The 24544-nt window shown below is 55.7% G+C and overlaps 1 protein-coding gene across 1 annotated transcript in view; it reads left to right on the top strand.

Moving 5' to 3' along the window:
* The window catches only part of UBE2O (ubiquitin conjugating enzyme E2 O), a 66609-nt gene that overhangs the window by 9581 nt on the left and 32484 nt on the right, over positions 1-24544 (top strand). The window lies entirely within an intron of this gene.

Here is a 24544-nt window from a genome sequence, read left to right as displayed (position 1 = left end):
TTCTGCTCAGCGTCGCTCCCACTCCTAGCACGGCCCTGCGCTGGGTTTGTCCTCTGGCTTTGCCCTTCTGTCTGCTTTGGAAGGTGAAAGTTGGTTATTTTCTCCGTGGAAGGTGGGTTACGGATCTGATCCAAGCAAATAATTCTCATGACTGTTGCAAGAACTATTCATGCTTCTGTTCAGCGTCTGAGTCCAAGTTCCTTGAAACAGCGTTAGTCTGGAGACGAAATAGCCACGTTTTCTAAATTTAGAGCTACTACGCAGTTGTGTAGCTGGATGGAAATGGTATGTAATGAACCGACGCTTCGTGTTTATTGCTTTGTCCTTAGCACGTGCAGCTTCCGTCAGGAGCCTTAGCCCTGTCCCTGTGCCACAGGTGGTAGAAGTTGCTCTGGTTTCCCATGCTGAAGTACAGCCTTGCTTTCATGAATTTTCTGTGGGCTTCAGATTAAAGCAGCAAACGGGAGCAGGGGAGAGGGAGGAATCTCCCTCCTTCCTGGAAAACTTCTGGGTTTGTGTTTTTTCAAGTCTGCAGATGTGGATGATTCATCCGCTTCCTGTGAGAGGTGGGCTGGCCGACACTGCGGGGTGTGCCAGGGAGCTTGGGGAGCTCTCCGAAGGAGGTGTAGCAGCGTACAATGTTTCCTCCTCGGGGTGCGTTTAATGCAGCTTGTGGTTGATGAACAGACCTGGATTATCTTGACCGTGGAAGCTTTCTGAACTGGAGCAATCTGCATAGGATGAGGCAAGCATCCTGGATGAAGCAAGTTGCTTCCTAGACTGTGCACCTCTTTATGTTCCTGCAGTGTAAGAAAGAAGAGAGGACCTTGCAGGATTACATAGCAGGGAAGGTGAACCTGCCCAGGAAATGCCAGAATTTCTGGCTTCCTAGATTAAAAAAAAAAAATCCTAAAATTTCTTCTTAATAGGTTGGTTGATACTTTATCATCCAAAAGTGCTAGCTGTCAATGTTTTGAGATCTCCCATTACGTGTGAAAATTAGACGACCAGATTCAGAGTGGGACTGGCGCAGGAGCTACCTGTTCACCCAGGACGTCTGACCGGTGCAGCTGAGTTGGCTGGGTTGCCCTTCTGACTCTCGGGCCAGAAACTTCCCCTGGGGAGTTTAGTGCAGTGGTGGGGATTGTGCTGGCACAGGACAGAAAGGTCCCGTTGGGTTCACAAACAAAACCTGGCCTGTAGTGATCAAGCGACGAGCGAAGGACAGGGTGACCGTGCTGTGGCGCGGTGTGTGCCGGGCAGGGTGGCGGCGATGCTGACGAGCAGGGCTCCCCGAGCCAGCGCCCCGCAGCCGCTGCCGGCCCCTGTGCCTGTCGGGGAGGGTCTGTCCGAGTCAACTCTCCCATTCGGTTTCTTGGATTCAGAAGCTGTCCCAATCCTGATGGGAAAATTTGTAATTTCTAGTGTGAACGTGCAAGCCGTTTACACCCATCGCTGCTTGTACAAGCAAACCCTGCTGCTGCAGAGCTGCGTGTCTTCGGGGCCGTGCCGCTCTGCGGTGCAGCACCGTCCGGTGGTCCCTTCTCACCCTCTGCCCGCGCATCCCTGCCTCCCTTGCCGGGCGGGCTCGTTCCCTGCTCCTCTGCAGCCCCTGGCTGCGCCTGCTCCCGCTCGCACCGTGCTGGCTTGGTCAGAATTGGTGCTGGCTGCCTCCATCAGCCTCGAGGGCCTTGCTGGGCGGGATTAATGTCTCTTTCCTGGGGCTGCATTTAGCTGAGCCCGAGCGTTAGGCGAAAACTGAACACTTCCCGTGTCAAGCACGCCTTGTATTTTGCAGGAGAATTATGTGATCAGCTCTCGTATTTCTTGTTTTGTTGGGGATCTTTGAGAAAGATTAATAATTTATAGGAAATAAATATCATAAATATGGTAATTGATGTGATCACTATAATGCATGTGTAGAATCTTTAATTGGAGGGGTCTTGCTGTGTTTTCTCCAGTGTTGACGCTTTGAGCTTTGGAAGAAATCCAGGCTAAGTTCCTGGCTTCCTCATAATCCTGCTGTCCGTATTATTTTTTTGCTCTGTTCCCAATAACGTAATTTGGTACCAGATTGCCACCCATAGATGCGGGTTACCGTTTAGAATCTGTCTACACAATAGCTAAAATAATTGTGAGTTGAGTTGTGTCTGGAGTTAGTGTAGTGAGTGCGGCGGAGAGTGAGCTGCTCTAATTCCCTGTGCCCTGCTGCTCAGCCGGCATTCGAGTGCAAACAGCCTGGTGTGTTCACACCGAGGGGCCGCTCTCAGGGATGCTCTGGCTGCTTTTGTTTCTGCCCCAGGAAGCTCCTTTCTCTCCAGATTAGAGCAGGCTGCCCATTAGCATCTGTACAGCTGCGCAAGCCAGGCAGCTCTGCAGGGCAAACTCTCTTGCCTGAGCACCCCGGAGCTGGCCCACTGGCTGCAAGAGCTGTGTTTTCCCTTGAGTGGCTGTGGCGAGGGTGTGACGCTGCTGGTGAGCCCTACGCCTTGGGTGCCCCAAGCTGCGTGTCACCCTCTTGGCCATGGTCAGCTGGGCAGGCTGCTCTCACCGCCCGCCCTCCCGCTGGCGGTGCTGCAGAGTCTGCTTTACTGCCCACGGTGACTGAGGGGAACCTTAACTTTCTCTCGTGATAGCTTAATTAATCTTCTAATCTGGCATTGAGAAGTGTTTGCTATCAGGAGAGCCGTGACGAGAAGTGCAAGGGCTCCAGAGATCGGCTTTCCAAGGGGGTGCTGGTAGGGCAGCCCCCGTCGCCGCGGCGGTGCCCGCTGCTTGCACGGAGCGCTGTGCCCTGGCGCTGCCGAGGGCCAACGCGGGGAGCGGCAGCAGACGCGGGGTGGAAAGCTCGTGCTTTCCAGAGCTGGGATCTTGACGGCTGCTTCCTACCGTTTGGGCCAGCAAGCCATTTTTCAGAAGCGTTAATGAGTCATCTCAGAAATCTTCTTTGCGGCTCCTGTATGCGTCTCCTTGGTTCTGGAGGAGTCGCGTTGATGTGATGATGGCAGCGAACCGAGCGCCCCAGGAGCTGGAGAGCCTGTGGTACTTGCTCTGGAAGGCAGCCTAAGAAACCCGTATGAAACGCTGTTTGTTCTCGTCAGCGCTGCTAACTTTGCTCGGCTACAGCTCGGTTCAGATTGCCTGCCTCTGATCTGCAGGGCTGGCCGGGCGTGAATGACGGCTGAAAACAAAAGGTCGGACATCAGACACAGAACGACATTGCTCGCCCCAGCGTCCAGCCTGTACGTACCACGGAGCGTGGCAGCAATGGCACCAGACTGCAGTTCTGGGGTGTTCGCTGCTTGGCTCTTAGCTCGGCAGGTCCCTGCGGTGCTGCGAGGGGCGGTGCTGCTGCTGTGGACACGAGTTTGCTGTGGTAGCAGGGCTGTCTTTGTAGCTCGCTCTCTTGTTTTTATACTGCCTTGCTGCTTCAGAGACCCTGAAGTGTTCGTGCCCTTGGGTTAGGTTTAGGTTTCCTTCCCACAGCAGGATCTCACAGAATGACAGAATGTTGGGGGCTGGCAGGGCCCTCTGTGGGTCCCCCAGCCCAACCCCCTGCCCAAGCAGGGTCACCCAGAGCAGGCTGCACAGCACCGCGGCCAGGCGGGGCTGGAATATCTCCAGAGAAGGAGACTCCACAGCCTCCCTGGGCAGCCTGGGCCAGGGCTCCGTCACCCTCAGAGGGAAGAAGTTCTTCCTCGTGTTCAGCTGGAGCTTCCTCTGCTTCAGTTTGTGCCTGTTGCCCCTTGTCCTGTCGCTGGGCACCACTGGAAAGAGTCTGGCCCCATCCTCCTGACCCCCACCCTGCAGATATTTATCAGCATTTCTAAGGTCCCCTCGCAGCCTTTTCTTCTCCAGGCTGAACAAGCCCAGCTCCCTCAGCCTCTCCTCGCAGGAGAGATGCAAGACCCGTTTGCTTATGCTTTCAGAAGGCGCCCGTCACCTTCAGCTGGGCTGCGATGTAGCCAGGTGGCAAATCTCCGGTAGAGCCCAGGAAGAGCTTGTAATCATAAATGGCAGCACAGGGTCTGTGATTTGCAGCCAGGCCTGGAGTGATGGGTGAAACCGCCCTTCTTGATGCCCACCCTGCTATAAATAGGAGTTTTAGCTGGGGGCAGGTGCTGCTGAGATGTCCCTCGGGTGGAAGCCGAGTGCGGTTGCAGGCGCGTGAGCAGGGAGAGGCATTGTCGTCCTTCCCTGGCCGTATCGGAAGCCGTGCGTCTCCGCCCGGAGACGTTGTAACCGTGAGAGCTGGTTATCAGAGCTTCCCTTTGAAGTGGTTGGAAACTAATATTTTCGTGAATCATCTCAGGGCTCCATTCACCAAAGCTGCTGTTGTTAAATGCCACACTGATAGATATGTATTGTTTTTATCCCACTCCCCCACCCTAAGTGATTTTTCTCTTTTCAGGAAACTCGGCTGTCTCGGTTCCCTGCGTTTGTGCACATCACAAGAGTGGGTCTTTTTTTTCCATTATTATGAAAAGCAGTGTTGTTTGAGTGCCCAGACTGTTGGTAAGATCTAGCAATACGCCTTTTGGTGCAGTGTTCGAGTATCTTCACAATTCTCTTTTGTCGTTGTCTGGCAGTGAGCTGTGGCCACTTGCCAGCTGAAACGTTTCTGCATCGCGTGCCATCTCTGCGGTGTTGCTGTGGGGCTGGGCTGCTGGTGCTGAGGCGCGCTGCAAAAGGAAAAGAGCAGTCTGCCTTGAGCCGTTCAGCCCCGAAGTGAAGTGTTACTTGAACTTTGTGGAGGGGTCTGTGATAGGTGCACGTGGCAGAAGAGAAATGGGATTCAGTTGCGACTTTATCACGATCGCTTTCTGAGATGATGAGCTGTACCAATCATCGCTTACTCTTGAGATGAGAGCAGCAGCTTCTTTTTAAACTTCATTGGCATCTTTTTTTTTTTTTAAAGTGACTGTATCAGAATCATCTTTGCTAGATGAAATAGATCTGGGACTTCTGAATGATAGGCTTTGACTTTTAAGCCAGCTTCTGATCTCTAGGCTGTTCCTGTCGAAGAGGTGCTTTGGCACTGGCACGCGTGGAGGCTTTGGGTGGCTGGATGGAGAACTTGCCTGGAGAGCGCCCTTTGCAGTTACCATTACTGCTTTGTTAAGCAGCTAGTAAGGTATTGGTAACAATCTCTAACACTCAGACCCCATGGAAGTTAGCTCTGCGTTGTCCTGCTGGTGCCTGTCCGGGAGGTTCCGTGCTGGTGCCTGCGGGGGTGTAGCTGCGGGGCCGGTATAATCCCGAAGAGGTTCTGGAAGGCGGCTGCGGCGGGAGCCTCAAGCATGTGCCACGCCACCGGGTGAATGACTGCCGTCACAGCCTGGCTAGGGAGAACTTGGAATCTGGGCTGGAACAAAATGTGTGCGTTGTCCGTGGGAGGCAGGAGGGTGGTAAGGATACAGCTGGAGGCTCCGTCCGTCCCCAGGGGTGCGGAGGCCGGGGCGGTGAGGGGAGCTCCCTTAGGATCGTTTCTCCCAGAAAGGTGACGTTTGCCTCTGCTCTTGGGTTGAAAATGCGGAGAGCTGTAGAGTGGTCTGTTACTCGATGGATAGTTTGCTAATTGTTGCTGTACTTCAGTACAAACCAGCTGTCAAGGCCACCCTTGCGGGCAGGGGAGGGGTTCGGAGGGGCCTGGTGTTTGGGTGACTGCTGGTCAGGGCTGGGAAGGGACACCCTGCTTGTCACGTTTCAGGTTAAATGTAAACGTTGGCTTAAGTTTCCCTGAAAGCTTGGGGTTAAACTTTGCTTCTAAACAGGTAAGTGTTCCACTATGGGCTCTTAATATTTTTAGGTAATTGTTAAGAGTAACCTTATCTTGTTCTGAAGCCTGGCTGCTGACAGAAGTAAGGCGATGAGGTCAGTTTACAGCGGGGCGGTGTGTGCAGGGGCCCGGGAGGATGCAGGCAGCAGGCTCCGGGAGCCCTTCTGCGCGGGTTTTCAGGGAGACTGGTTCTTTCTTGGTGTGTAGAGAGCAGCGGCTCTGTGGGAAGGCAGTCCCTCGTGGGTGGGAGCCTTTGGAAACGCTGCTTGTCCTGCCTCCTCCAGCTGCGTGGGCTCTGGGCTGGAAGCAGGTAGTTAGTGGCTTTGTACTCCCAGGTCATGTTTGTCTGGCTGAGATCTGGAAACAAACTGCTTGAAAATGGCGAGGGAGATGGCAGTTCTGCAAAGGGCTGCGAGAGGAGAGGAGGAAGACGAGCAGAGTTCGCCTCTCCATCCCTTGCCTTCTTGCCGTGACCGTCGTGCTCTGGTGGAGCGCGGTGTGGAAGCGCCTGCTTGCGCACGGCTGAGCTGGGGATCTCCGTTTCGTTCCCCCAAGCTTGGCACGTGGGATGGACAGGTTTGAGGGAAGACGCTATGCAGAGCGGCACCAGGGGCTGGAGAAGTGCCGGTGCCGCAGCGAGGGAGCGGGACAGGGTAGGAGCGGTGGCTCTGCTGCATGCAGGGCTTGAGTCTGTCTGGTGCCGGGGTCCGGCTGCGACCGAGCTGCCGGAGCTGCCTTACGCAGGCGAGGGTCTCGACACGGCCGCCCCTGGCCTGGGCGCGGGAGGGGAGGTCACGGGGTGGCGGAGGAGCGGGCTGGGCGCGGGAGGGGAGGTCACAGGGTGGCAGAGGAGCGGGCTGGGCGCGGGAGGGGAGGTCACGGGGTGGCGGAGGAGCGGGCTGCTGCTGGTCCCCTTCCCGTGCAGGGAGCTGCGAGCCTGGTCTCTCCTTCGCCTGTTGTGTTCGGGGTGATGTGAACAAAAGGGAAAATCGTGGGGGTTTTGTCTGTGGCTTTCCTACCACGCCCATGGTGATCTCATCTGCTTCAATCTGAGACCTATTTCTGCGCAACACAATCACTTTGTCAGCTTATTGTATGCAGAGTCCCTGTGCACCTCCTGAGCTTAACTGCTTAATATACCAAAGCCCGAGTTATTTTTACCGCTGTCAGGCGTGGTGAGCTTTGCAGCCTTGGGCGTATCCTGTTCTGCATCGTGCAGCAGCAAAGCTAACAGCCTGCAGAGGTGTCGGGGATCTCTGTTGCTGGTGGTGATGGAGGGGGCAGAAAAACGATGTGGGTTAGCTTGTAAAAACAGGGGTTTGGGTTTTTTAAATCTCTAAAATTGATACGGGTTTGAAAAAGTGTAAACCTGAACCCCTTCCCGGTGGGGAGAATGCCTTGGCTGAATCAGAGTTTGCCAAAGGCTGTGGGGGTGAGGTGTGGCGTTCTGTCGCGGCTCTCCAGCCCTGCTCGGTCGGTGTGGCAGCCCTGGACCTCGGCGTGGGCAGGCTGTGCCGGGGCAGAGCCCTCCAGCTCGGCTGGGGCCCTGCGGAACGGGCCTGGCTCCCTGGACACCCTGCCCCAGCACCTCCACACCCATGCCTTCGTGCCTTCTGTGGCTCCTTTTGGGTCTGGGGGGTTTCGTGGGGTGGGGGAGGACATGTTGGGTGTTCTGGGAGGTTGTTTCGTGCTGGCTCTGTGTTAGTGGAGAGGAAAGGCTGTGTCTTGGAAGCAGTCTGCATTTCCCAAAGCTTTTGGGGAAACAAGGGTGAGGTGCAGTCCTTACGTGTGAGTCGCTGCTCCCGGTTTGTGCGCTGGTGCAGCCAGCGAGTCTGCAAATGGCCCACAGGCTCACTCCTGGGGAGACAAGAGTCGGGGTTGCTGACTGTCCCAAAGCCTTCTCCTGGCTTGGTCTTCCTCCTCAAACTTGATGGTGACTGCGGTTTCAGTGGGAGACAACCCCTTGCCCAGAACCGGCTGGCCGGGCACGTGGAGGCTTCAGTGTTCGTCAGTCCCGGCGGTCTCTGGAGCGGAGGGGGCCGGGCCGGTCGGGCTGCGCATACTGCCTGCCCTTATTTGAACCTGATGGTGTTTCTACCACTCTCCTGGAGCTTCTGTAAGCTGCGTGCTATCTGAAGAGGCATGAGGCCACTCCATCCATCCCTGCTGAACCCTGAGACAATGCTGGAGCTGATTAAACAGGCACATTCCCTCTGGAGACGGGCCTCCTTCGAGCAGAGGAATGTAGGTCATGGTTAAGTGTATGAAATGAAAAAAGACTGCATTGTAACGGCAGCATTTCACCTAGATAATCCAGTGAGGTCCTCACTAATGGAAAACCTGTTCTCACATATACGCTGTTTAATATGACTCATTAAGCAAACCTAATTAAGTAGCAGCTTCAGCCCTACTAAATGCCGGGCCCATGTGATTCTTGGGGCTCAAGGGCTGGCATCCTGACCAGCACAGCCTCCTGTTTGCCCTGTGGTCTCTGTCCAAGTCCATGTTCTCAGCCTCCAGCGCTCAAGGCGAGGGTAAGGGAGAAGAGCAGCAAGGTGTGAGGCACTGCTGAGTACCTGATACGATGAAGGTAAGGTTGGATGCACGGCCGTCGGAGCCAGGCACGTAGCTCCAGGGCAATGAGAAAGGAGTCTGGACAGATGAATGAAGTGGGATGGAAGCTCTGCACGGAGAAGGGGGTGCTCTGCGCTTGCTGCCAAGGCGCGGGTCGTAACACGCAGCAGATCTCCTAGCGCACACCTGATAAGGGGTATATAAAAAAAAAAAACATCTGGCAGAGACCAACAGATGTGGGTTGGCAGTGAGTCTGAGGCTGGTGGTTGTGTCCTGCGGATGTTGGTGGTCGAGGAACTTGCGCTACAGGATTCTGCTGCGTTGGGTGCTTTCTGGATTCTTCAGTTTCTGGTAAGAACACAGTGTGTCATTATGTAGTCACAGCACAAGTGTCCCTTTTGCTGCTTTTTCTGTATACTTAACACACTTTTTAATCTTGACAGTAGACTGAGTAAATACTTGAGTGTATGCAGAGTATACCTCTTCAAATGGAGAAGTGCCGCGTTCTTGGCGTGTTGCTGCCCGCTATTTAATGGTGCCCCTGGTTTTCCATGGCTGCAATGTTGAGCCCCAGCGCTGGCTGCCTTGCAGAGGCTGGGGAAGCAGTACCTTTGCCTACACATACCTTGCAAGGCTGGAGAATCTTCTCAGTTGAAATCACTGCTGTAAGTGTTGGAGTGTCCTGGTAGCGGCTGGTCTGACTTGGCTGGAGTCGCTGCTGGAGTTACGCAGCCTTTTCGGGAGCCTGCCACATCTGAGGAGTACACAGTGGCAATTAATAAGCAGGGGCAGTTTTAAGGGAGTTTGTGTGACTGATTAGGAGTGGCAGCCCGTATAATGTAGCCTAAGGCTTGTCAGCCCACGGACCCTTCCCAGACCACGGCTGGGGCTCCGCACCTCGGAGCGGTTCTCCTTACGGGCATGCTAATGCCGTCCGTGCCACGGGGCTTTGCAGGGACTCTGAAATCTGCTGTCCAGTCGTTACTGCCCGCGGCGTCGTCCCCCTTTGGAGGGTTTTCAGGGCAGTGCTGGTGACGGCCACGCTCCGTTAGCCTCCGGTTTGCTGGGGCCGGGCGGCAGAGGTGGAGGCAGCGCTCCGCGTCGCCTGGCCAGGGTGTGTGCGTGGTGCTTGCAAACCTGCTCTGATGGTGTGTGTGGCTCGGTGTTTCACTGGGGGTGTGATGGGCTGAAATCCCTCTGCTGTAACTGAAGTCATTAAAGCGGAGAACGTGTTGTGTATATGGCACATAACAAAGTCTGATGTTAAAGCGAAATGCGCGCTCTCCTACTGCGTATGTGCGCAGCGATGTGTCCGAGGAGGAGGTCGTTTTCGGAAGCGGGCCGAAGCGAGTTACAGTTCCAGGCAACGTGGGCCTCCGTCGAGGAGAACTGGCTTGCTTCGAGGAGGTAAAATGTGTTTCGTGGACGGGGCTATAGATCAGTTGTTCACCAGGCTGTTGTTCTTCTGTGGTGTGTAGAGGCGAAGGCGTCCAGATGTGCGAAGCACACAGCTGGCGTCACGCCGGTGCGGGGCCGGGGATCGGTGCCATCGTAACGGGTTCGCTGTGCCATTTGTCCTGAGCGCTTTTTCTCCTTCGTTGAGATATTCCCAAGGTGCTGTTAGCACAGGTACAATGCGAGAGTCGGTGCTGCAGCTGTGCTAGGAACCTGGTGCCTTTCTGCTCTGAAACGTGACGGCTTTTTTAAAGGGGGGGGGGAACCCCCTCTTGCTGAGCAGCCTGGCTGTGTGTCCGTGGGGGCCGAGCTGCTGCCTGTGGACAGACAGGCGGCTGCTGGCTCGTGCTGCCTCCCGGGGCACCCTCAGCAGAGCTGCCTGCGTCCAGGCAGGCTGCCCCGGAGAGGGGCCGCGAAGGTGCTGGAGATGGCAGACCTCACCTGAGGCTGAGCTGGCGGGGCCCGGGGGGTGGGAAGGGGAGGGGGGCACAGATGTGCTTGTAGGTGTGCAGCACTTGGCAGAGCTGCGGGGTCAAAGGTGACATGCCCCGATGTCACCTGAGCGTCTTTTGGAACCAGTTCTGGGCTGAAATGTCTCACAGCCGATGTCACTGTCTGCTGTTTGGCGTGTTCCAGCTGTACAGCTTCAGAGAAGGCTTCTTGGAAGACCGGCTAGGAGCAGCCTGCTGACCTGCGTGCAGCAAAGCATCCCTCAACACCATTTGGAAACCCAGTTAGGAAAATTCTGATAGTTTGGTCTTTGACTTTTGTGGGAAGATGATCAGCTCTGAGGTGAGTTCTGTTGACAGTCGGCCTCCCTTGGCTTGCCTGTGCGAGGTGACCTTTTAGAAACATTTTTAGTGAAGGGGCGGCTGCAGGTTTCTCCGAGACACTCCTCTCATTAAAAATGGAAGATTTCACGGTTTGCTGCTTGGCCTAGAAGTGTGTTGCTCCCCTGGGGACTCTTCTGATGCCGGGACTCCTAAATGCCAAAGCCATTCTCGAAAACTGGATTTGAGCATCTCGGGAAGTGGGTTTTCCTAGTGATGTGTGATTGCTGTGCGGCTGCTGGGCTGTGCCGTGCTGCAGAGCGTCTGCAGAGTCGAGGAGCAGACGGATGTGTTCCTGCAAGAAGTTTACTGTTGTCTGTAGGCTATGTCCGGAGGAAAAACCAGGCTGGCATAGATTAACGCAGGTAGAAAGGATTTTGCCCTTGAAACCTGTTTACAGGCAGGTACGTAATCATCTGATGGCAGCAGGTTTAGAATGGGAACTGTGCGTGCTTCCTACGAAACGGGGCAGCATCTGGCTTTGTTGCTCCTCTGGCTTCTGTGCCATTGCTGGAAGTGTTTACTTGTACATCTAGATATGTGCTTTTTGGTTGCCAGGGAAGGGACATGGGGAGAAAAGGTTCCCCAAGCTATAATCTTGAATTATTGTCACAGCAAATGTGCTGCTGAATAACTGAGTGGACACCTGCGGAGTAACGCGGAGAGGAGGGCGGTGTTTGCCTGCAGGCGTTGGGTGCTCTGCTGCCCGGATGCTGCGCTGGCTTAGGCTGCTGGCACAAATCTGGAGAGCTTGTGGTGGGTGAGTCAGCCCAGAAAACACCTGAGGGCAGAATGAGGCAGTAGTGTTGTATGATTGCACTGGGTGGGTTTGAAATACAATGTTGACAGCTTTGGCTGAGGTGTAAGGGGGAGAAGTCAGTCCACCGGGCTTGCTGCTTTGCTCCAGGAGTGCAGAGCCGGACTCTGAAGGGCTTTCACGCTTCTGTCCCTATCGCATCATCGCTGTCCCCAGGCCTGGCGAGATCTCCTCAGAATTACTGAAGGGGACTGAAGGTTGGTGGCTTTTGTATTACAGAATGCACAAACAGGAGGTGATGAATTAAGCCTGCTCTGGCCGGGAGATGCTGTCCTCTCCCCCAGCCATTCTGCGGGTGATGAGTTCGCCCGGTGAATGAGAAGGCGCAGAACGGCGCAGGGGCTGCGGAAATGCAGTCGCTAAATAGCTGGGCTCCTGTAGCCCGGTGTGTGGCTTCAGCAGGGGCGGCTCCTTCCTTTGGTAATGGCCGGTGCAGCGCTTGCGTGGGGGCAGGACAGCTGGCACTGCTGCAGAGAGCGTTTTGGGCGCTGTGCAGCTGTGCTGCGCTGCCCCAGCGGCACTCGCCCTGCCCGCAGCGTGAGCGGGGGGAGCGGGGAGCGCGTGCACGGGTACCCTGGCTGCCGCTGGACGTTGGGCGGATTCTCCGTAGCGTTCCGGTGGCTGCTTGAACTGGTTTTGATTTTTATTTTAAACCAATATCTGACTGAACTGTGGGTACAGCTGGTTCAGCAGGCACGCTGTTGAACAGAAAGCCTTTGCAGATCACTTGCGGTGTCTTGCAGCTGGCGTTAGCCATTGCCCCTCTGAAAACAGCCCTGGCCTTCGCCCCGTGCGAGGAGGGGCTGGGGAGGTGACCCTGCGCCTCTGCCCTGGCGCATCCCGGCGAGGAGGCACTGATACCCGCTGCCTGGGGAGCAAAATTCCAGCGTTCCCTGAGCGCTCCCAGTCGCTAGCTGTGGAAGCTGCCCCCTCCAGCCTGAGCCGCCCTGTGCTTCCCAGCTGAGCTGGCAAGTTCACCCGTGTCCTGGTCCCCTTCATGGAGCGCGCTGCTCTGCCTCTTCTCCTGGGGCTGCAGCCGGCCGGGCTGTCCGTGCAGCGTTCCTCGGGTGCGGGAGCGGCGAGGCACTGCCGTGGGGTGTTTGGGGAGTGGGTTCTGCCTGTGAGGTGGACCAAGAATGTCTCACCGGGTGGAAGCTCCGAGAGAGACCGATCAGCTCCGTGCACTCACAGAATCCCAGCATGGCAGGGGTCGGCAGGGCCCTCTGTGGGTCCCCCAGCCCAACCCCCTGCCCAAGCAGGGTCACCCAGAGCAGGCTGCACAGCACCGCGGCCAGGGGGGCTGGAATATCTCCAGAGAAGGAGACTCCACAGCCTCCCTGGGCAGCCTGGGCCAGGGCTCCGGCACCCTCAGAGGGAGGAAGTTCTTCCTCGGGTTCACTCGCTGCCCGGAGCTGGCTGGGGAGCATAGCGTGACACAGCATTCGCTGGGCTTCCAGCTGCAGCTATTTATGTGCTTTTTTTTCCCTTTCTTTGTCTCCTCTAAGGAGATTCTGTACTTGATAAAATAATGCTGCTCAAGTTTATTAAACTTGCTACAGTTCCTAGACCTAGGCGAGTGTTTTGGCGTGGTGGCAGTGCTGTGCTTTGTGTCCAGACATGGCTGAGTGTGAGGGAGTTTTGTGGTGAAGGTGGGTCTGGATTCAGTCCCCGAAAGCGGTCTGACCTCCGGCTGGACTTGCATTGGTCTCATGCATGAACCAAAACTGGCACGCTGGGGTTGTAAGGGTAATAGGCGGATATTTTCCCTCTCTCCTGGGAGAGAAAATGGCAGCAATTGAGAAGCATTACTGTCTGGGGGGGGAAGGGGCTCCTGTGAGGGTGGTCGTGGAGGGGATGCATTGCGCTGACCACGCTGTGTCAGCTCCCGCGTCCCGTCGAGGAGCTCCGGCTGTGGCCAGAATTTTAAGCAGCTTTATAACAGTGCTGCTCAGCTGCCTCCATGTGCACAGAGGCTGTGAACGACTGGGGTAGACCCAGATGTTGTGGGTTTAATTTTTGAACCGGTCCAAAAACTGGAGCAAGAAAGAGTGGTGCCCCGAAGCGTGAGGCACCCGGGGGCTCCCTTCCTCTGCACACGTCTGGGGTGGCTGGGAGAGGCAGCGTTGCTGGAGGTCGCAGGCTGTGAGACTCGCAAAGCACCAGTGCGTGCGTCTTGTGAAGGCATCTTAACTGCGCTTTCCCTCCTACTTGCCCGCCGTCTTAAATCTGCTTGCAGGTTACGGTGTCTCTGAATAACTGGACAGTTAGAGGCCAGTTTAAACGGCTGGTTTGTATTCACAGCGGCAGCGTATGAGCTGACCAGCTGGGAAGCAGACACAGTGATTCTCTGTTGGTACCTCTCCCTCGTGTTGTTCCCTGGCAGTTTTTGCCGGGTGGATTTCTGCTGCGAGCTGGGCGTGGGTTCCTCCTGCACGCTGCTGACCTGGCTGCGAGGGAGAGGGGCCGCTGCGTTCCTGGCGCAGGGTTCCTGCCGAGCTGGCACAGCCCGGTGTTGGCTCGGCAGAAGAGCCGTCCCTGGCTGGCTCCAGGAGGGCAGCACAGAAGGTTGCTGATGGATGGCACTCCTAGGTCCCGCTCCCGAAGGGGTGGAAGGCAGCGCGCTCACCGTGCCTCAGAAGCCAGCCGGTCAGCAGCAGTCGCTCAGATCTCCTCGCAGCATCCTCCTCATCCTCTGGAGAGGCCGATGGAGGCCGGAGCAGCCCCGCTCTTCCCTCCAGGCCTGGCAGCGTGCCCCGAATGCCGCTCAGAGGGGGAGGGACGAATTCCTGCAGCGCTGGTGCTGCCCGGCTGGGAACTCAGCGCGGTCCAGCAGGAAGGTGGAAAACCTGTCGTGTAGTAACTGCCGTCTCCTTCCCAGGGCAGCAATTTGAGGAATCCTTTTGCTTCGGGTGGCTGCAAGAGCTGCTGGACAGACTCTGTTTGCACACAGGGAGGAGCACAGCTGAATTAGCAAGCTGAAACAGTGGGCCCTTGGGAACCCCAGGATTCTGAACCGGGGGCTGAAATGGGCTTCTCCCAGTCACACGGGTTGGTGTTAGCACCCAGGTGAGCTTCTCCTTGGGGGAGTCTCTTCTGGCAGTCATCTGCATCTCACTTAGACCTTGTTGGACGTTGCCAAAAAGGTCCACACAACCATTGCTTTCACCCTGGATGGGCAGGCACTCACCACGGTTTCCACTAAGGGCTTGTTGGAACTGGGAGCCTCTACAAGCTGGGCTGGGCGCCTGCTCCCCGCGGCCACGCTCGCCTTGGTGGGGATTGCTCGCTCTGACCTGTGGTTCAGCCGAGGCGTTACCGAGGGCCGGCGAGAAGCGTTGGCTGGCGTGGAGGCACAGCGCTGTCCGCTTTGCTGTGCGGCCCGGCGTGGGTTTTTCTGTCTGGTGCGAAAGAGCACTGCTCTTGGCAAGCTTCTCGCGTTCCGAGGCGGGGGGAGTAGGATAGGGTTGCTTTTGATCGGCCATCTTACCAGAAGAAAACGGGAGGAGGGGGTGTCTGGTGATAATCCGTGCTGTTAGGACATTGCGCCTGGAGAATATCCTTTAGGCTTCTCTTGTCTTTTCTGTTGAGCAACTGATTTTCCCAGAATGGCTATACCCAGAAAACGGCGTACATGAAGTGAGAGGTGTAAACAGCGAGGAGGGAGGGTCGTATCTTTTACTATGAACTGCTGCTGAGAAGAAAAGTCCCCCGATTAGATTAAATCCTCTAATTGGGGACATCTTTGAAAGATTCCCCAGAGGACTAAGTGGCTTGCTGCTAGACTGGCTAGTCAGTAAATCTTCTCTGACAAGATCTTTCCATATTTTGTAGTTGTAGCCCTGTATTTTTAAGCCTTACATGTCTTTATGCTGAGCATCATTATTAGGTTCATTCTTTCTGAATTGTTTTTCGGGTCTCCTCTAAAGTTTTGTGGCCCTTTTTTGCACACGTTGGGATTGCTTTGCGTTCCTGGGTGGAAAGGCTTGGTTACTGCTTGGTGTGAGTGACTCTGTGGGCTGTAACCAGGTTTGAACAAATAATCCAGCAGCACTTGATGACAAGGTTGGACAAAGTCAAACTTTTCTGTAACTCTTCCAAATTGCACGGAAGATGGTTCCTGCCTGTGGAGTCTGGAAAGCTCAGTAGGTTTCTGGAGGCCCTCTTCCTTCGGGCACCAGGTTGTCCTCGCCGCTTTGCCCCCTCTTCAGGCACCTAACCCAGGCTCACGGGGGAGTGGGTTCCCTGCTGTCAGGAGTGCTGGTTGCTCAGCTCTTACGCACGACGTAGCAATGTGGGGCGAGGGTGCTGATGAGCTGAGAGCTGCTGTAGCTGGGGTTCTCCTTCCAAGCGGGGTGGGGAGCAGGCTGGGTCTGTGCAGCTCTGCTGGTGCTGCCTCTGGGATCCTCCCCTCTCCCAGCCGCGCTGCTCCGTCTGCTGGGAGACGCTCCGGACCAGCTGCCTTTCCTGCCGGAGCCCGGCAGCCTTCCTGTCGCCGTGTCGTCTGCTGGTGGCTTACGGCCGGGGCACTGGGTCTTCCTCTTGCGATTGGGGTGTTCACCGGGCCGGGGCATCTGTCTCGCAGTGTTTTGCAAAATGCCGTGTAAATTTGCAGAGCTGCAGAAGTGATTCGTTGCCAGCATAGTAAATCATGTTTTGACAGTCTCGGACAAGGGAATTCTGAGTAAAAGATTTACTTTTGCGAAGCGAAAGATTGATGTTGGAGCATAGAGATTCCTCTGCTCCAAAGCACAGCGTTTACCCACATTATAATTAAACTGGGTTTTTGTTGTATCTAATGATTTGTTCAGACTTTTTAGCCAAATTCCACTTCTTGGAAAAGGAAAGTAGAGCCTTTTAGTGTCTTTTGGCCAGAAGGCTCAAAGGTGGGGTGTGCTGGGAGGGATGGAAGATGCCGCAGCATAGGGCTGTGAGTGAAGGACCAGAACTGTGCTGCAGAAGGACTCTTGTACCTACAGAGGGTGGAGAGGTGTTCTGCCACCAAAGACCTTTACTACCCAAAAATAACGGGGGGGGGGGGGGAACCCCAACAGGTAGGGTGCTTAGAAATGCAGACATAGACCAGAGGAGCTACAAGTCCGTTTCGGGTAGATCTATAGGTAGGGGAGGCTCGGGGAGCTTCAGCCTGAGGTGGGAAGGAACTCGGCTGAGTGGCACAACTTCAGGTTTCCGTGTCTCCGTGAGATGTCCTGCAGCCAAACGCAAGAGCTGTCCGTGCCCTCGGAGAGCCGCAGGTCCCTGGGGACACTTGCTCTGTTGGGAGGCGATCAGAACCCGTGACGCCGCTGGGTTTTGAAGCTGCCTGTGTAAGAAGCCTTCCTGCCCCACGAGCGGGGCTGAGAGGGGAGAGGGACGCGGTGCCGGTGATTTGTCTCGTCGGTCAGACTGCTGGGTCTCCTGCGGGTGTTGCAGAGGCTTCCCTGCCCGCCGGGGCTTCCCTCAACGGCTCCCGAGAAGATCGCGGGTGCTGCCTGTCTCTGACAGTGCAGTCACCAGTTGGGGTGTAATTTGATGAAAATTCATCTCCCCTTAGTACAAGGGCTTTAAAACTGTTGTAGATATTCAGCTAGTGAAGGCAGATTTAGCTTAGAGCAGGGTGTGATGGCCTGGGGTGGAAGCTGCTGTCTTCTTCCCTACCAGCAATGGGATCTTCATGAGCTAAACTGGGAAATCCTGCCTTAGGTCATGTCTTTTCCTTGTGGTGGGAAAGTGTTGTGTCCACACTGTACAATCAAATCCACAGCAGTCTGCTGGTGACAGGCGCTGTTTGGGGCGGGTTTAGTGGTGGCTCCTGGTTTGTGCTGCTGGTTGTGGCTGTGCTGGGGTCTGGGTGAGCGGCAGATGCAGAGCTGTTGGTCGCGTGGACGTAAGAACTGCAGTAGGTTATGAGGCCGCTGCCCGCAGGTAGCGCTGCGTGCGCTACAAAGCTGTCCTGATTTCATCTTGGCTTCTGTGAAGGCCTTTAAAGCATTTATTTCACTTTTGGGGAGCATTTTAGCACATCCCTGCCTACTCCTGCTTTGTTCTTCCTGCAGCTGAAGTTAATCGCCAACCGGACCGGTTGCAGAATCATGTTTTGCACTCCCCAGAATGGCCTCACGAACAAGGTTTTGAACTCTTTGCATTGAACATTGGAAGTAAATACCCTGCTCGCTGTCCTTCCCCTGCTTCGGCCAGCCCCAAGGGCAACGGCGCGTTCCGGAGTCCCTCGAGGGTTTCGAGAGTTAGGTTAACACAGGCCACGTTGAACGTTTTTTTCCATCTCCCAGTGCAGTTCCTACGTAACTCTAGATATTTTCTCCTTTTGTAATTCTTGGGGTGCTTTGAGATGACAAGCGATACCATGACATTATGAAAATGCAGAATGCTGAAGTTAAAGTGGAAAGCGGCGAAAACCCCAAACCCCTCTGAAGGCGTGGGTTTGGTGGCGGAGCGGTGACTGGCGGGAGCACCGCACCACTCCGCTGTCTGCTGCGTGATCCGCACCCACCGAGACCTTGTCCCGGAAGGGCGTCATTCTCCGGGAAGTGACGTGGGAGTCTCCACAGCCCCCCGTCGCCACCAGATTCTGAACTTTTTGCCTGGGAGAGCCACAGACGACACGTGCTTGCTGTGTGGGAGCAGCCAGGAGCTGGCACGGGCAGAACTGCTGTGCCAGTCGGTGAGGAGGATTTATTCTCGCAGTTTTGCAGCTGCATCCCTCCAGGGTGGTTTTTAAAACTCTGTGTTGTCTGGCTCGTTGGTCAGCTCTTCTGGGTAGTAGAATTTCCGTTCTCTGGAGTCTGAAGTTTCTGGGAGTCTTTCTTCTGCCCCATTCTCCATCTTCCTTCCCCATAAAACCCAGTGTGGTTGGAAACCTCCGGTTTTTGGAAGGGAGGCAACGTGTGCTCAGCGTGAACCAAAGCTGAGCTGCCCTGGGACTCTTTGCTCTTGCTGCTTTCTCCTCTCTCCTCCTGCTTTCTGGACGACTTGGGTGCAGTGCGATATGGTCAGTGTAACAGAAGTCTTTCAAGCAAAGTGAACTTTGTGTGTGGAACATATTTTTTTTTGCGAGAGTAGTACGTGATGGCACTGGTAAAGTGTTGATACCGAGATGATATTAAAAATATCTTGGCTTCAGATCTTCTGGGTCTTTGAATTTCTGAACCTTTGTCATCTAACTGTATCCGTACTATTTTTGGGCAGCTGACTTGCTGTTAGACACCTCGTTTGGGTTTAAAAGCAGCTTGTGTTGAGATGATCGATACACTGCTGTTTTAGCTGAAGTGAATCTGGGGGTGCAACTGGACCTTAGTTAAATAAATCAAGAACAGTTGGGGGATGCTGGCTTGGGCTGGCTGCTGCTGGCCGTGCTCCCCCTGTCCCGCAGCCAGCCCCGCGGCAGCCGTTAGCACCGCGAGGTTTTCCCTGGGGCTGGAGCTGGTGGCGGCCAGAAGCCGCTTCACGTAGCAAGGAGGTTTCCCCTTAACCTCCAGTAAGAGCCCTGCAGCAGTCCCAGTCACCACCAGTGCTGTCTGGTGCAGGTTCCTGAATCACAGCTTCCCCGTTGGAGAAGGGACCGAGCAGCGTGCGGGTTTGGAAAGCAGGCCTGGAAGTGCAGAGCACGGTGCCCGGCTGCACGTGGCCTGCCGGGTGCGAGGGGCCGGCTCGCGCCGGGGTCTGCGAGGAGCCCGCCCGTCGCCCGTTCTGTTCGCATCGCCAGTGCCTGGGTTCAGCTGTGGCGGGGTCTGAGGCGTCCTCTGAGCGTGGCCGGGCTGGGAGGGCTCTGTGGTGCCTTGCTGCCTGTACCTGCAGCGGGCCGCTTGCCCTGCGGTTTGCTCTGAACCTGTGGCTTTTCTTTTTCCTCTGAGCATTGATGTGACAGGTTACCGTGACAACTTTGTCTGACGCGTAGGTGCTGTCCCTTCAGAATGAAACCACTAACATGGGGACTGTGGGACACTGGCAGTCGGAGTTGGTGACCTGGAGGGATGTCCCGGGTAGGGGGTGAATTTTTAACTCCAGAACACCTTCAGCCAGGTGACCTGCCAGGAGCACTCTCCAGTGCAGTTTAAAAAAACCCTCAGTACCTGAGACTAAAATCCAAACTGCTGAACCTGAACAGAAGGCAGATACCCAGTTCATCTCTCCTCCATCGTGACCTTTGTCCAAGAGGAGCGCAAGACATCTGCCCAGAAGAGACAAACGTGTTTTCTGCATGTCATACCTTGGCTTGGCTGAGAAGGAGACCGTAGCAGGGTAATACAGCCAAAAGGCATCACGGGTTGCTTTTCCCCTCAGGCGTCCTTGCTTAGTCCCTCTGAGAGAGCTCAGTCCCTGTTACAAGACAGACTTTATGAAATGGCAAGTCATTTTTTCTTTTTTACTTTTTTGTTTGCAAATGTAGGAGGAGAGCCTGGGAGCAGTGGTTGGAAGGAGGTCGGTTACCCAAGATTTGTGCGGGCAGTGCTGGGGCTCGTGAGGCGGGGAAGTAGCCCGGCAGGAGCCGCGGCGGCACGGCAGCGTGTGCGGGTCACAGCCTGGCTGCCCTCCCTCGCTGTGGTGACCTCGGCCAGCCGCGTCCCTGCGTAGCTCAAAGGGCAGCAGCAGCTCCCAGAATGGGTAGTTCCCTGCTGACTTTTGGTTGGAGAAATGTCTCAACCATCGTACAGCGGTTCAGGGAAATGTATAGAGTTTCATCTCCAGCGTTGCACTTTCTTCCTTTTGTTCTGCAGTGCCTTGCATTCCCATTTTTATAAGCAGTTACCAGGGGAGGGTGGGTGTGTGCTGCTTTTTCTCCTCTATCCTTATGTGCTTGTTCCCAGGGCTCTTGTTTTGGAGGATGAAATCTGGAACGCATCTGGAATAGAAATGGGTGTTCTCATCACCACAGCGGCTGCGTTGGAGGTGGAGGCTGTGGGCTCACGCTAGCACCCTTGAGCAAATTTTGTTCTTCACTGGTCAGACATTGCAGTTAGATGAGACAGCACTGACCGAGTGTGAACTGAAACCCTTGAAGTCTGTGTTGGCAAGCTTTGTGCTGGATCAGGTGGCGTCTTCCACGCGCAGGGTGGGCTCTGCATCGCTGGGTAGCGGAGCAGAAACGCAGCTGTAAAAGCGTGGCCGCTGCCGGGGCAAGGTGTGAGCCCAAGACCGTGTGTCGCTGGGTACCACGGACCAAGGAGCTGTGACCTGAGGCTCAGCCCTGGGCGGTGACGCGGCAGTGACGAGCTCTCCCATCCTCCCCGCTGTCCAGGCGGGGGTTTCTGCTGCCGGGCCCGGGAGCAGTCGGCTCCTCCGACAGCTGGCGAGGGAGCCGGGCCCGAAGGCTGGTGCATCGCCCGTGCCTGCAGGTAGATGCATCCCGCCTTGCAACTGGGGTTCCCGGCTGCCGTGGAGCCTGTCCCCCAGCTTCTGCTGGTGGGTGCTGGGAGGGAGGGAGGGACAGCTGGTTCCAAGCTGTCCCCTGTGACAACATTGCCCCCTTGGAGTGAAGTCTGGCAGCAGCGAACCAAGGCTGCTGCTGGCAGGGAGGGTCGCCGCCTTCTATTTCTCCTGAACTGAAATGTTGAGACTCCTGCCCCGTGCGGGCTGCGTCGGACAGGGCGGGGAGGGAGGTGCTGGCAGTGAGCCTGGTCTTGTCCCCTCTGTTGGATAAAGCGTTGAGGGGGGGCACTGGTAGCTGGAGCCTGTGTCGAGGTGTTTTTGTCCACTGTTGGGTACCAAGGAGGTTCCAAGCAAACCCGAGCAGCTAATCAAGGAATTCCAGCTCTGCTTTCGAATGCGTAGGTAGCGACCAGAGGTTTGTGCCGCTGCTGAGTACTGCCAGCGCTGGCTCCGTCGGGGTGCCCGGGCTGGCGGCTCCGTCGGGGTGCCCGGGCCGGCTGCCCCGTGGCGGCCTCCGCGACTCCTCCGTCGTTGGTCACTGAGCTGTACCAGCAGTCGCTGCGTGGTTACCTGTCGCAGTGCTTGGTGCTGGTGGCCGGTCCAGGTCATCAAGAGAAGCTTGCTGTGTTTGGTCTCTTCTCCAGAGGGGGCTTCTGGAGAGGACAGCTGGCTGCATGGCTCCCGCTTGCCTTACGGAGCCGAGGGGTTAAACCCAAACCGTTACGGTGTGAGTTCAGCCCAGCCCTGCCGAAGGATGTCTACACCTGGCTGCTGAATCGGCTGCTGAAGTGAGGATCCACTTTACCACACAAAGATTTTGCTTCAGACAACAAGCTTGCTGCTAGAGGAAAGCAAATAAGTAGTCTGAAGCAGTAAGCTACCAAGGCTTAATGAGTTAATGCTCGCGAGCTAGACAGCGGTGTCTGTCCTTCTCTCCTCGTCTGCCCCATCTCAGGTGGGAGCCCTGAGGGCCGCCTTATTTCTGGTGGGGTGAAGTGACTCCCTGCGAAGGGGAGCGTGCTCCCCTTGGTGCTTGTTCTCTGTGCAAAGGTGAAAATCTCTGTGCCTCTCCTGCTGCCTGTGGCATGAGAGCGTCGTCAGGCCTGGTGGAGTGGCGGGTGTTCTCCAGAGTGTGCTGGTGCCTTCTGGCTGGCAGACCTGCCGTGGAGCTCGGGCGGTGGCTCGGAGCCGAGCGCCGAGAGAGCATCGGGACAGCGGAGGAAATAAACGGGTGCTGGGACCGTTCTGCCACCTCTGCAGTCTGTGCACTAACCGACGTACCTGGCTGCGGGTGGGCGTCCCTTTTTGCCTGGGTAAAACATGTGTTTGCCTTATTTAATGTGCATAAATGTGACTTTTTATTTCTTAAGAAGTCAATGCAAAATGTGCCTTGCGTTTGAGGCGTTTGGAGGGTGCTGAGCCCAGCTTGGCATGCAGGAGTGCAGGACTAGCTGAAGGCATCTCGGGAAAACTGGTATTTCTCGTTCTTGGGGCTGTTATCAAGCCATCAAGCCGCATGGCTAGAGCAGAAAACTAGTCATGCTAATACTGACTTTCGCAGAGGTAAATATAGCAGCTGAGCTGTAAGTACCTATTTTAAAAGTGCTTCTCCAGCACTGAGTTCCCTCGCCACTGAGTGTGGGGGCTGGCCTTGGGCTGGTGATGGCATTGCTCTGGGTCTGGGAGACCAGGGGAGGAACGACTGAGCTGTCACGTGTTCATCAGCAGCCGTTCTGGCTTCCTCTGGTTGGGTTTCGGCTGGGTTTTGAGAGCCTCTTGTGTGATGACAGACCTGCTGAGTATTTATTGTTGATCCTGGCATTCTGCCTACTACTTGGCTTGCTAGTCCTAGCAACTGAGGCAGGTGGGTCTGGCACATGTAGCTCGAAATAGGTGTGCTGCCTTTAAAAATCAAGAGATCTGAAAATAGGTTAGATGTAGTCCCCCTGCAGAGAAAGTTTTATGCCTTGCTTTGGGAAGAATTCGTGATTGTATCTTTCAGGAAGGATCACGAAATGGGAAAGCTGCTCACTCACAGCTTTTATGATCTACCATAGTTGACTAAAACACAAATACTGCTGCTACCGGGTGTCGTTGGGTCGTCTTCTCAGCCTGGGGTCGTCAGCTGCTGTTTGACACAGAGCAGAGCAGTATGGCTCAGTGACATGTTGACGTCGATTTAAACGCCACGCGTCGGAGGTGAAGCTGCCCTGATGCCTGTTGAAATGAAAGCGTGGCACGCTTGGAGCTCTGCAGCGAGAGAGCTCCGGGTGGAATACCCAGACTGCTGCTCGCGCGCGGGCGCTGACCGGAACGTGCGCGTTGCGGCCGGCTGCTGGATGTGAAGAGGCTGCCTGCACAGTGCTGGTTTGAACAAATAATTTTAGAAAGCTGTACGAAAATTGGTGTCTATCTGTATACCCCGGTGGGATGTGGGAGGCAATGAAAACACTTCTGCAGTCTGGAAATGGGCTGTGGGAGGCTTCAGGTTTCCCACTCTGGTGGGGTTCTGACTCCGGGAGCTGGGTCTAAAAGCCTGGCTGGCTGCCGCTCCTCCTCTCTTCCTGAAACACGCCGGCAGGAAGGCAGGAGGTACTCGGGTGCTCTGGTTTGATTCCGGATCCTGTCCTTGGATTATAGATTTACGTCTGATTTAGTAAAGCGGGCTGTAAACCAGGGTGTGGGTTAGGGTGAAATGCTGACAAAGTGCAGTGGATTTCGGGCTGGGGCGCAACGAGGAAAAGCAACGGATGCAGCAGCAGTGGAGAGGTGGATCCTGACAGATGTGAAGGAGGCTCCGTCCCTGACTCCGCGTTCAGATGGTGCTTCCCGACACGCATGGGGTGCGAGTAGGGTGTCTGCGGGGCTCGGAAGGACGTACCAATGCGAATACGTTCCTGACCACTGGAACAGAGATGAGGCTTCTCCCTGCTCAGCAGAAGGAAATCTTAACTGGGTTACTGTGAGGCTGAGCAAGCCCGAGATCAGGGTGCAGTCTCGTGGCTCCCTGTCAGCGTGGTTAGGATGATATTCCTCGTGGCATTTCAGCGTTGGTGTGTTCCATGGCAGCTGCACTGCGTAGTTCGGAGCTTGCTGGTACCACTTAATGAAGTAGCCTGCAGGTAGCCTGCAGGTGGCTGGCACAGCGCGGTGAAGGGCATGGCCTCGGTTAGCTGGGCAGCAGTCACCGGGGTTCATCGGTGACACCTCCCCTTACCAGGAGTGACTCCTGTGCCCGCAGCTCTGCGTGAACTGATGTAGAACATGGGGAGACAGCCCGGCGGCATCGTCTGTTGCCAGCGCTAGCTGTTTGCCAGCAAGTGCTCGAGCTGGAGTGTGAGCAGGACTTTGACTTTATCCATGCTCTTATCGACGTTTTCTTACCTGCCTGGACCTGGGGGCTGCTGAGTGCAGCCACAGCCATTTCTTTTCCTTCTTTGTACCAAGGCAAGTACTTGCTGCAGTGAATTTGGCACCAGTTCCCCTGCCAGCTGAGACTTCTCGCTGTACAGTACCTTGCTTCAAATGTTCCAGGCCAAACAGGATTTCCAGAGATACTTGGGGGTACCTTGGGTGAAAAGCGTGCAGGATGAGATGCAGAGCTGTCGTGTGATGCGCGTCTTCCTGCATCCTCTGGCTTCCATAGGATGTAGGCTGGACGTGGGTAGGAAGCGATGTGTGGTGCAGGTGGCGGAAGAGGAGGGG

Source organism: Opisthocomus hoazin, chromosome 21 (genome assembly GCF_030867145.1).
Source record: "Opisthocomus hoazin isolate bOpiHoa1 chromosome 21, bOpiHoa1.hap1, whole genome shotgun sequence".
Lineage (NCBI taxonomy): Eukaryota > Metazoa > Chordata > Aves > Opisthocomiformes > Opisthocomidae > Opisthocomus > Opisthocomus hoazin.
The sequence above is the reverse complement of the archived record's forward strand: the minus strand, read 5'-3'. Positions and strand labels throughout refer to the sequence as shown.